Source organism: Nuphar pumila, chromosome 3 (assembly GCF_984573655.1).
Source record: "Nuphar pumila chromosome 3, dmNupPumi1.hap1.1, whole genome shotgun sequence".
Classification (NCBI taxonomy): Eukaryota; Viridiplantae; Streptophyta; class Magnoliopsida; order Nymphaeales; family Nymphaeaceae; genus Nuphar; species Nuphar pumila.
The window spans coordinates 76,385,898-76,398,951 of NC_143251.1; positions in this window are offsets into that span (position 1 = coordinate 76,385,898).

Here is a 13,054-nt window from a genome sequence, read left to right on the forward strand (position 1 = left end):
CCCCGGTCCGCCGCACAGCCCGTCGCCCTCTGGTACGCCGGCCCTCGCCCGACGTCTCCCAGGTAAATCCCTCTTTTTATTTTCGGCAGGGGGGGGGCTGCCCTTTTTATTTTTTCCGGCAGGGGGTCACCCCCTGCCTCGTTTGTTTTTTTCGGCAGGGGGGCGACCCCCTGCTGCATTTTGTTTGTTCCGGTAGGGGGGCGACCCCTGCCTCATTGTTTTATTCGGGTAGGGGGTCGCCCCCCTGGCACTTTTTTTTTTCGACAGGGGGGCGACCCCCTGCCTCGTTTTATTCGGGCAGGGGGTCGCCCCCCTGCCTCGTTTGTTTTTTTCGGCAGGGGGGTGACCCCCTGCCGCATTTTGTTTTTTTTTGGAGGGGGGCGACCCCCCTGCCTCGTTGTTTTATTCGGGTAGGGGGTCGCCCCCTTGCCTAGTTTTTTTTTTTTCGGTAGGGGGTCGCCTCCTGCCTCATTTTTTTATTCGGGCAGGGGGTCGCCCCCCTGCTTTTCCAGCAGGGGTCACCCCCGTGCCTCTTTTTTTTCAGCAGGGGGGGCGACCCCTACCTCGTTTGTTTTTTCCGGCAGGGGTCGCCCCCCTGCCTCATTTTTTTATTCGGGCAGGGGCGACCCTACCTCGTTTTTGTTTTGGCAGGGGGTCGCCCCTCTTTCCTTATTTTTTTTTCGGTAGGGGGGGGGGGGGGGGGGGCGACGGGCCAGGTGGCGCCCGACGATCGCCGGGTTCATGAACCATGACATCACTCTGTGCCTGCCGCTCCGAGGGACGATCACTGCCTCCGGAGACCTCATGCTGTTGTCGTACATCGCTAGCCTATTGACTGGCCGACCAAACTCGAGGGCGGTCGGGCCGAACAGAGAGGTGCCGATCAAGGCACTTGACAGATCGAGAGCAAGACACAACACACATCTATATTCTTTTTAATTGCTCAGCGATCGACCCATACATCGAGTAAGTATATGTAGACGCAACACAATTCTAAATCCTTTTATGTTCTATACGTGCATACATGGTTCAGTAAAATAAGTATTTGTGGTTTGCAAACGATTTGATCTGGAGTTGCGAAGAGAAGTTTCACATCTCACTGATGCAAAAGTACAAAAAGAATGTGAAACTAAGTTTGTAGAGTGGTTCAAACAGTTGGTAAGGACGCTCATATAAATTGTATACTTGTAAACAACACTAAGTTACTTAATTGGTCGTGATCACAATCATTATTTATGTTTGTGTGTAGGTCCGCCATGGTGATGTTAAAGATCAAGGAATATGTGATTTACAAAATGGTCCGACCAAAGTTGTGCAATGTTACAACGGGTACATCGTAAATGGTTATTGATTTCATACAAAAGATTACGATATAAATAAATCAACGATGAATAGTGGCGTGTGTGTCAAGGGTAACAACTACGATGAAAATGAACATGATTACTACAGTGTTATAGAGGAAATAATGAAGTTGACTTACTTAGGCATAAATAATAGGGTAACTTTATTCAAGTGTCATTGGTTTGATCCAACTGCAACAAGAGTCGACAAAGCCTCATACATTGTGGAGGTGAATCATAAATCAAGGTTTGAAATATATGAACCATTCATATTAGCCTCGCAAGCTCAACAAGTTTATTATACTTCGTATCCGAGTACAAAAAAGTCAGATAGAAATGAATGGTGGGCAGTTTGCAAGGTGAAGTCCAAACTATACCCTGAGTATGATCAGTTACAGGAAGACAAGTTAACTGAAGAAAGTGATTACTATCAATCAGATGATATCTATGACTTCTCTTATGGTCACGATATTGCGCATGATATGCATATCATATCTCCATTGGTCGATGAAACATTCATAGAAGAATGTGATCCAAATGATATACCAAGTGGATGGGCAAAGAATGAAGAAGAATATGAAAGTCAAACAAGTGATGATGAAGAATTCTCAAGCTAGTGAGCAAAATCTTGTAATACAAACATCTATTTGAATGCATTGCAATACTTGATGTGAATGATTTGAATTATTTGAATGTATTGCAATACATGATGTGAATGATTTAAATATATTGCAATACTTGATGTGAATGATTTGAATGAATTGCAATGATGTGAATGATTTGCAGGTATTCCAATGATTTGAATGATTTGAATATATTGCAATACTTGATGTGAATGATTTGAATGTATTGCAATACTTGATGTGAATGATTTGAATGTATTGCAATACTTGATGTGAATGATTTGAATGTATTGCAAAGATGTGAATGATTTGTAGGTATTCCAATGATTTGAATGTATTGCAATACATGATTTGAATTATTTGAATGTATTGAAATGTATTGCATTGATGTGAATGATTTAAAACAATTTGAATGTATTGCATGACATTTTTTATTTGTTAGAATATGATTCGTGGAGCTTACAGTGGTCGTTCATCCAGTAGTAGCTAGGCTCAACCTTCATCTTCACGGGCTCCTTTGATAGGTATATCATTTAACTAATTGGATGCTTGATTAGTTGAAATGCGCATTCTGAGAATTTTTAACGTATTTTTTTACAGATGATGTTTCGCCTGTACATGACCCACCTACAACAGTTGATCATACAAGTCAGGAGCCAACACAGGATGCAGAGTCTTCTCAGTCTGGCACAAGAAGACTCATTCGAATATTGTATATCGATAATCAACCGTAAGTATTTCGTTTTCACTTATTGCATATCTTATAAATATTGTATATTGATATTTACTGTGTATCAATTCATATGCAGCATGAGGTTTGAGCCACAAGAAGTAGTATGCAATATTAGGAATTTACTTCTTCAACATTTACCAGGACTGATTGCTTAATGAAAAGAGGTGATAGACAGATTGTGGTCCTCATTCACGATATATAGTTGTTTGTCATAGTTAATGTGTTTCATATTTAATTTTTTATTATAGTCATGTCTACTAACTTTATGAAAATATATATAGGCTTCGAATCGCTTCGCAACTACGATGGAGGAACATGATACAAGGAAGGTGTGGCAGAAGGTGGCTGCCAATCGATTTACAGACATGTTGTACAATATGAAGACTGCAACAAAAAAAGCATCTGACAGAATAGATGATCCACTACAGTGGAAGGGCCATGACCCTATTATTATCAGAAGAGATTATTGGGAGGGAATATGCGACAAGTGGGCGATGGATGCATTTCGAAATCGCTCAGCGAAGGCTGTACAAAATTGAGCGAAAATGCCCGAAGCCCATCTACACACAGGTGGATCTAGGACTTTTGGGAACCACCTGAAGAAAATGGTAACTCATCAATATATATATTGTCAATTTTATAAGTATTATTGCAAACCTGTTAACTAAATCTTTTATCATTTCACTTCGCAGAAAGTAGAAAAAGGAGACATTGTGCCATACAAGGATGTGTTTGTTGAAACACATAAACGTAAGACCACGAGAGAGTTCGTATCAGAGAAAGCAAGTACGACAACGGTATGTATTTATTGTATTAATAATAATTGTAATATATAAGTTATCAAAAACATTGTAATTCTTAATTATTAATGCATATTGTAAATATTATGTTGTAGGAGGCATATGAGCAACAGATGGTAGAGCGATATGGCGATGACTCTACTCAGTATCCATCATTTGATCCTGTAACATGGGTGACTGCAGTAGGTGAACCCAAAAAGGGCCGTGTGTTCGGGTTTGAGAGTAATATGAACACCTCACCAGTCGTTGCTTCCTCCAGTCACGACTCATAGAATTCTCCCGTCGACATCAGCTCCAAGCATCCTATTTTTTTCGGTGATGATGTACGCCAGATCGTTAAGGACACAATGCGTGACTACTTCCATGAAACAATTACTGACGTTCTTCGAGATGAGTTCAACAATTTTTTTGCAGAATAGGAGAACTTCAATTGCAAGTGCCTCTCAGGTATGAAAGTTTTATGTGATATATTGCATGTCGTTAGATTTCATATAACTTTGATTACCTTAACTTAGGTGCATTGGATATAATTTATTTCAGTATATTTTGTTTATCAATACTGACCTTTTATATAATATTTTTACTGCCTTTGAACACATATGAGCATGATAGAATCACATATACAGTTTTTTTACTGCCTTAGAACACATATGAGCATGATAGAATCACATATACAGTTTTTTTACTGCCTTTGAACATATATGAGCATGATAGAATCACAAAAACAATTTTTATACTGCCTTTAGAATACATATGAGCATGATTGAATCACATATAAAGTTTTTTAACTACCGTTGAACACATATGAGCATGGTAGAATCACATATACATTTTTTTGCCTGCCTTAGAACACATATGAGCATGATAGAATCATATATACATTTTTTGACTGCCTTAGAGCACATATGAGCATGATAAAATCACATATACAGTTTTTTGACTGCCTTAAAACACATATGAGCATGATAGAATCACATATACAATTTTTTTGACTATCTTAGAGCACATATGAGCATGATATAATCACATATACAGTTTTTTGCCTGCCTTAAAACACATATGAGCATGATAGAATCGCATATATAGTTTTTTTGACTGCCTTAGAACACATATGAGCATGATATAATCACATATACAAATTTTTGTCTGCCTTAGAACACATATGAGCATGATAGAATCACATATAAAGTTTTTTTGACTGCCTTAGAACACATATGAGCATGATATAATCACATATTCAGTTTTTTGCCTACCTTAGAACACATATGAGCATGATGGAATCACATATATAGTTTTTTGACTGCCTTAGAGCACATATGAGCATGGTAGAATCACATATAGAGTTTTTTTGACTGCCTTAGAACACATATGAACATGATATAATCATATATATAGTTTTTTGTCTGCCTTAGAACACATATGAGCATGATAGAATCACATATAAAGTTTTTTTGCTGCCTTAGAGCACATATGAGCATGATAGAATCACATATACAATTTTTTTGACTGCCTTACAACACATATGAGCATGGTATAATCACATATACAGTTTTTTGCCTGCCTTAGAACACATATGAGCATGATAGAATCATATATAAAGTTTTTTTACTGCCTTAGGACACATATGAGCATGGTTGAATCGCATATAAAGTTTTTTTAACTGCCTTAGAACACATATGAGCATGATATAATCACATATATAGTTTTTTGTCTGCCTTAGAACACATGAGCATGATAGAATCACATATAAAGTTTTTTGACTACCTTATAGCATATATGAGCATGATAAAATCATATATATAATTTTTTTGACTGCCTTAGAGCACATATGAGCATGATTGAATCACATATAAGTTTTTTTTTACTGCCTTAAGAACACATATGAGCATGATAGAATCACATATATAATTTTTTTACTGCCTTAGAACACATATGAGCATGAATGAATCACATATAAAGTTTTTTTACTGTCTTAGAACACATATGAGCATGGTAGAATCACATTTACATTTTTTTTGACTGCCTTAGAGCACATATGAGCATGATTAAATCACATATAAGTTTTTTTTACTGCCTTAAGAACACATATGAGCATGATAGATTCACATATAGAGTATAATTTATTTCAATATATTTTGTTTATCAATACTGACCTTTCTTTTTTTGTGTAGGTTGCTGGCGATAATCAGCGTAGTGGAGCTGAAGGGACAGATCAAGACAATGAACAAGAGGAAGCATAAAATCTTGGCGATGATTAGATTCATGTGTTGAATTTGTTCTACCTTCTTTTTGTTTAAAAAATATAAATGTTGAATTGCAAATAATTAGGACTTGCGAATTTTAAAGTGGATCGATTAATTGTTTTACTTTCCTTTTATATGTATTTTGATGTGTACTTTATTTTTTATTCACAGAAAATATAAATTGTACAAGAAATATAAATTGTATCACAAGAATTTTTTTCTTGATATTTAATTTTCAAATATTTTGTTTATTTTTTTCTTATTTGCGACAGATTAGCGACGTATATATTCGTCGCTAATTAATATTAGCGCTGAATATAATGACGGATTAGCGACGACTATAAATCTGTCGCCAAACCAAAGTCGTTGTATAGTAACGACAACCTTACGACGGATGTTGGCATTCGTTATTCCGTCGCAACTTAGCGACGAAACTGGCAACAAATACAGTTCGTCGCTAATTAGCAATTGAATGGGCGACAAATATATTTTGTCACGATTTAGCGTTGAAAAATTTGCGATGAAAGATATCCGTCGCTAATCCATCGCTAAGTTATCGCTAAGCTGTTTAGCAACAGATTAGCGGTGGATTTAGGTCATCGCTAATCCACAGGTTTCTTGTAGTGAAACTATACCCGAGTCCATGTATTAATTGGACCTTTGAGTATGGACTCGGGTCTTCTTATTTGTCACCATACACAGGCTCTATAGGGCTTGGTCAGGCTCGGGTCTGGGTAAACCAAACCCGTTGACAATTATGGGTAATGGATACATCCCATTATGTACAAACTTCTACGGGCTTTCATTGTCAAGTTTTGTTTTTCTTTTTTTTTGCTTGTTCTTTTAGAGAGGGTGTTGTGTGTTCTCTCTGGAACACAAATTTGTGTGTTTCGGTGTGTACGTAAGAATATCTTGGGACCCACAATAATTCATATGTCAATGTCGCCTGCGATGACTTTATAATAAAATAATATATAAAAAAGGTAGATATGCTTTTGAGGGAAATATCCTCCCGTAAGATAGATATGAGTTGGATGAAAATGTCCTCTCGCTCCACGTATATAGATTTGCACGTTCCGCCTTTGTTTTTAGCTTGTGTTACAACACATGGCCGCCTTCTCATTTCTGCCTTGTGTTAGATAGAAAACTTTTATGGGTTCGTTCCTACCTCGTGAAGATAACTATAAATTGAATGACTGGTTCGATCATTAGTGGGCGTCATAGAGGGATTTGTCGACCATCTCTTTTTATAGTCTTCTCTTCTTCTTCATTTTCATTAGGCAGTATAGAAAAAAACAATGATGCACAAACATTTCAACAAGTGCCATTAAAGCATGGTGAATACCTTTCCATGTCATCATGCTATTGTTGAAGAACGTATGTCATCGTCAGTGTCATTAAGGCATTGCTTTGTTATTGCATGTAGATTTTATCGTTTCGACAGTTGGAAACTTGAAGATATTTGTAAGGTGGTGGGATTTGTTGACAAGAATGCTTGGTTACAGATGCGAGCAAGGGCCTCTACCCCATTCGGTATCGTTCATTCACTCAGTATATGCAATGTAACGTAAATCGCGGTTGTAGTAACATGTATATCGATTTGTAAGATATTGTTTTGTTTGTTAATATCAATTTGTAATATATTATGCTGAATTATCGTATATCGATTTGTAAGATATTATGTGTTTTCTAGTGTCGATTTGTGATATATTGTTTTGTTTGTTAATATCGATTTATAATATATTATGCTGAATTGCCGTATATCGATTTGTAAGATATTATGTGCTTTCTAGTGTCAATTTGTGAGATATTGTTTTGATTGTGAATATCGATTTGTAATATATTATGCTGAATTGTTGTATATTGATTTGGAAGATATTATGTGTTTTCTAGTGTCGATTTGTGGGATATTATTTTGTTTGTTAATATCGATTTGTAATATATTTTGCTGAATTGCCATATATCAATTTGTAAGATATTATGTATTTTCTAGTATCGATTTATGAGATATTGTTTTGGTTGTTAATCTCGATTTGTAATATATTATGTTGAATTTTTGTATATCGATTTGTAAGATGTTATTTATTTTCCATTGTCGATTTGGGAGATATTATTTTGTTTGTTAATATCGATTTGTAATATATTATGTTGAATTGTCGTATATCAATCTGTAAGATATTATGTGTTTTCTAGTGTCGATTTGTGAGATATTGTTTTGTTTGTTAATTTCGGTTTGTAATATATTATGCTGAATTACTGTATATCGATTTATAAGATATTATGTGTTTTCTAGTATCAATTTGTGAGATGTTTTGTTTGTTAATATTGATTTGTAATATATTATGTTGAATTGTCTTATATCGATTTGTAAGATATTATGTGTTTTCTACTGTCGATTGGTGATATATTATTTTGTTTGTTAATATCGATTTGTAATATATTTTGCTGAATTGCCATATATCAATTTTGTAAGATATTATGTATTTTTTAGTGTCGATTTATTAGATATTGTTTTAGTTGTTAATCTCGATTTGTAATATATTATGTTGAATTTTCGTATATCGATTTGTAAGATGTTACTTATTTTTCAGTGTCGATTTGTGAGATATTGTTTTGTTTGTTAATATCGATTTGTAATATATTATGCTGAATTGCTGTAAACGTATGCGCTGGCTAACACAAATTGATATTTTGCTTATGACAGTGTTGAGCATATCAACTAGTTGCAGTGAAGATGATGTGTCTCAATCACTGAAAAGTCATGGAGCAATGGACATCCGTACTATCGACGCACCTGAAAAAGTGAATATGTGCACTAATGATGCACATGATAAGAAGGGTGCAAGCATTGAATTCACTCTAGACTTGAATATTCTAGCAGACGAAATACAATTCGATAATGATATTCCATCAGACGAAATGCAATTCGATAATGAGGTAGACAATCATGATAGTGCACTTGACAAAGGTGTAGGCACCTTAAGTCTACATGATAGTACACTTGACTATGTTCCCGTAGAGGGAATGCAATTTAATAATGAGGAAGCTGCATACAAATTTTACAATGATTATGCCTTAAAACTTGGCTTTAGTGTTAGAAGGTATTCTCGGACAAAAAATGCACAGGGTGTCGTGGTGAGAAAGACATATGTTTGTTCTAAGCAAGGTTGGAAGAAGTCAAGTGAAAATCCAACAGGAGCAAGCCAGATTCAAGATGTGAATGTCTAGCGAGAATAGTGTTAAAAATACTTTCGAATGAAAAATATGTAGTTTGTACTTTAATCAATGATCATAACCATGAATTAGCCCCTTCATTTATGACTCCTATATTAAAGTCACATCGTAAAGTAATCGAAGTGCATGCTACAAATGCTGAAATAGCCGATAGCGCTAACATTGCACCAAAAAAGACATACAATTTGTGCACACACATAGATAGTAGTCGCAAGAATGTACCATTCACACCTATGGATCTAAGAAACCATTTGAGAAGGAAGAGGTCAAAGAATATGAAGAATGGAGAAATATGTTCTTTGGTTGATTACCTACAAAAGAATTCAAGTAATAACCCTGGCTTCTTTAGTGCAATGCAACTGGATGGAGATGAGTATGCTGTGAATATGTTTTGGGCAGATTCAAAGTCAAGAGTAGATTATGAATGCTTCAATGATGTGCTTATTTTTTATATGATAGTGAAGATTAATACAGAACAATGACCATTTGCGCATTTTGTCAGAGTAAACCATCACTTACAGAGTTGCATATTAGGCGACACTTTTTTGTATGACCAGACCAAGGAAACCTTTGAGTGATTTTTCAGAGTATTTACACAGACAATGAATGAGAAGTACCCTAGAGTTTTACTCACAGATAGTGATCATGCAATTGTGGCTGCAGTGTCTCATGTATGGTCATATGCACATAATCGCCTATGTTTGTGGTATATCTTTCAAAATACAACAAAAAATATAGGACACATTTTTAATCAGAAGACATGGTTTGATAAAATATTTAGAAAGGGTGTACTTGAGTGCATGGACGAGGTCACTTTTTTGTCTGATTGGGAGCAAATGATTCAGATATACGACCTTGAAGACTGTGTGTGGTTACAAAATTTATATGCAGACTAAGAGAAGTGGGCATTGGCATATAGAAGACAATACTTTTATGCAGGTATGATAAGCACACAAAGAGTTGAATCTATGCATGCCACACTGAAAAAAATCTTGTATTCATGTTTAACAATGTTTCACTTCATGAAACAATCTGAATTATTTGTAGACAGTCTTAAACCAAATGAGCTTGAACAAGATGTGAAATGCTTCAACAGCCGCCCTGTAACTTTGGGCATGAAAATATTGATGTGACCTGCATATCTGTATACAATAACTATATTTGAATGGACTAAGAAGGAAGTTATACAGGTTATGAATTGCAACATAGAAGGACGTATGCAATATAAGAATATGCACAAATACCATGTTGTATGAGAGGGCGAAGAGCAACCAAAAAGGAAAGAAGCACATGTTACATACAATGTTGACAACGAAACAGTTGAATGTACGCGTAAAATGTTTGAATTCAACGGTATTTTATGTTCTCATGCATTAAAGACACTTAATCAAGAGAAGATACAAGAAATACCTGAGTCATATATAATGCGAAGATGAACGAGACAAACAAAGATTGAACTGCTGGATAGAAATAAGCCAGTCCATCTGGTGTTGATGAGAAGTGCCACATAGCCTCCCGTTACCAACAACTATGTAAGTCACTTATGCAGGTTGCAGATTTGACATCGAAAAGCGAAGAAGCCTATGTATGTATGAGAAAAGTGTCAAGAGAATTACTTGAAAAAGTGCAGTTAATTCACCATGAGTCTGTTGCAGCTCATGAAGACCAATCTAAGAAAATGAGATCGAACAACGTAGGTAAAATTCACATTTCCCCTGACCCTTATGATAAGTTGCGCGAAAGTGTCAACATCATCTTCGACAAGTCAAGAGTAAACCTTATAGATTATGATGAAAATATTCATCTATCGAAGGGTATCAAAAGGAAACTTGCTTCTGATCGCAGTCGTTGGAGGACAAAGGGTGCATTGGAATTGGTTTGCAAGAAAATATGTAAGAAACAACCAACCCTTAAGCAACCAAGCCCTTCACATGAACAAATATGTAATACAGTATATTGCTTCTCATGTAAATTGTATTACGTGCAACTTATTAATATCTAACTTGTGTAATTTTCAACATGCAGCAATACCCTACATACGTGCATTACAACGTTGGAACCTGCAATCCCCCTGACCTGTTTGAGTGGAACGATGGCATGAGTTTGACAAGTCTTTTGGTATGTAACAATTTTGAGAGGATATTTGCATTTCTTGTTGAACTTAATGTAGTGCCTGATATTGTTCCGTTTAATGACATACTCAGTTCAATTCAAAAGTGAGCAACGCAATACATGAATCACGTGTGGATTCTTCAGCTATAAAATAGTTGTAGAATTTAACTTTCATTAGTGTAAATCATTGTAATGTTTAGCATTCTGTAATTCTTTGTTGTAATTCTATAATTCTGTATTGTAAATCGATAAATTTTTTTTGTAATTCTATAAATCTTTGTTGTAATGTTATAATTCTTTGTTGTAATTCTACAATAGAAATCATACTACAAATATCATAAAACTCATTCCTAGAAAACACAATATCTTACATGAAACCTCCACAGGTCAATGTCGACACTCAATATGTCTCTCAAAAATCCAACCTGTGGCTTATGCAAAAGCAAGTAAATTTTGGGTCACGGTAGAAGATACAGTAATCTTATAGATAGAAATTTACCAAATGCACAACGTTACAGTCTACACCAATGTTATAGTCCAAGGAGTTGTATAACCATATTTTTTGTTTTCATACATTCAACACGTATAAGACCCAATGCTTTTCCGATTGCCACAATATAGGAATCAATATCTGAAAATCGATGTTAAGAATTAACATATAAATCAATATTAAGAATCAAAACAATATCTTAAATCAATATTAGGATTCAACATATAAATCAATATTAAGAATAAGAAAAATATCTTAAATCGATATATAAATTCCTATTGATAGATTAAAATAGATATTAAGAATCAACATAGAAATCGATATTAAGAATCAAAACAATATCTTAAATCAATATTAGGAATCAACATATAAATCAATATTAAGAATCAAAACAATATTTTAAATCGATATTAGGAATCAACATATAAATTGATATTAAGAATCAGAACAATATCTTAAATCGATATTAGGAATCAACATATAAATCAATATTAAGAATCAGAACACTATCTTAAATCAATATGCAAATTCCTATTGATAGCTTAAAATCGATATTAAGAATCAACATAGAAAGCGATATTAAGAATCAAAACAATATCTTAAATCAATATTAGGAATCAACATATAAATCAATATTAAGAATCAAAACAATATCTTAAATTGATATGTAAATTCATATTGATAGCTTAAAATAGATATTAAGAATCAACGTAGAAATCAATATTAAGAATCAAAATAATATCTTAAATCGATTTAACATCTTACAAATTGATATGGTCGTAAACCTTTTCACTTGACGAAAAGTCTGCCATTTGGTCATCGTCACCCCAGTATCGATTTACGTCCATATGACTTTTCGTCAAGTGAAAAGGTTTACGACCATATCGAAATTCAGCCGCGTATGACATTCGGCGGACGATACTCCGTTGAACAAAACAATAATAATAGTAAGTTTTACACACACAGGTATATTAGTAAATAAAAAAAAAACATATAAGATAACCAATATACCATAAAATAAAGGGTGACGATGCGGATTGACATGGATAATCCCTTGCTTTGAATATATATGACGAAATCATGTATAGTCTGTTTACAACAAATATGCACTTGTTAATATACATGACCATGACATACATAAATGTATAACTGATAGTGGTTTCATACGTACAAAATTATTGATAGTGTGTCGTTCTGCAAATTCATCTTGCATCCGATCGATGTTCTCTTCGAGTACTTTGTTGAGTTTTCTGGCACCTTGTTTTGTGGATGTTGCACTGAAATTAGTTGAATATTCAATAAAGGAATTGTTGCATTATATTCAGTAAGCGAATTGTAAACGACATAAAAAATATGAAGCAAGTTAAAGGAACTGAAGGTATCATTTTTTATGGATGGTTGACTGAATCACAGCGTCCTTCTTCGACATCAATAGTGTTTGCGATGACGGTGGTTAACTAAAATGCCAGTTTTTCTGTT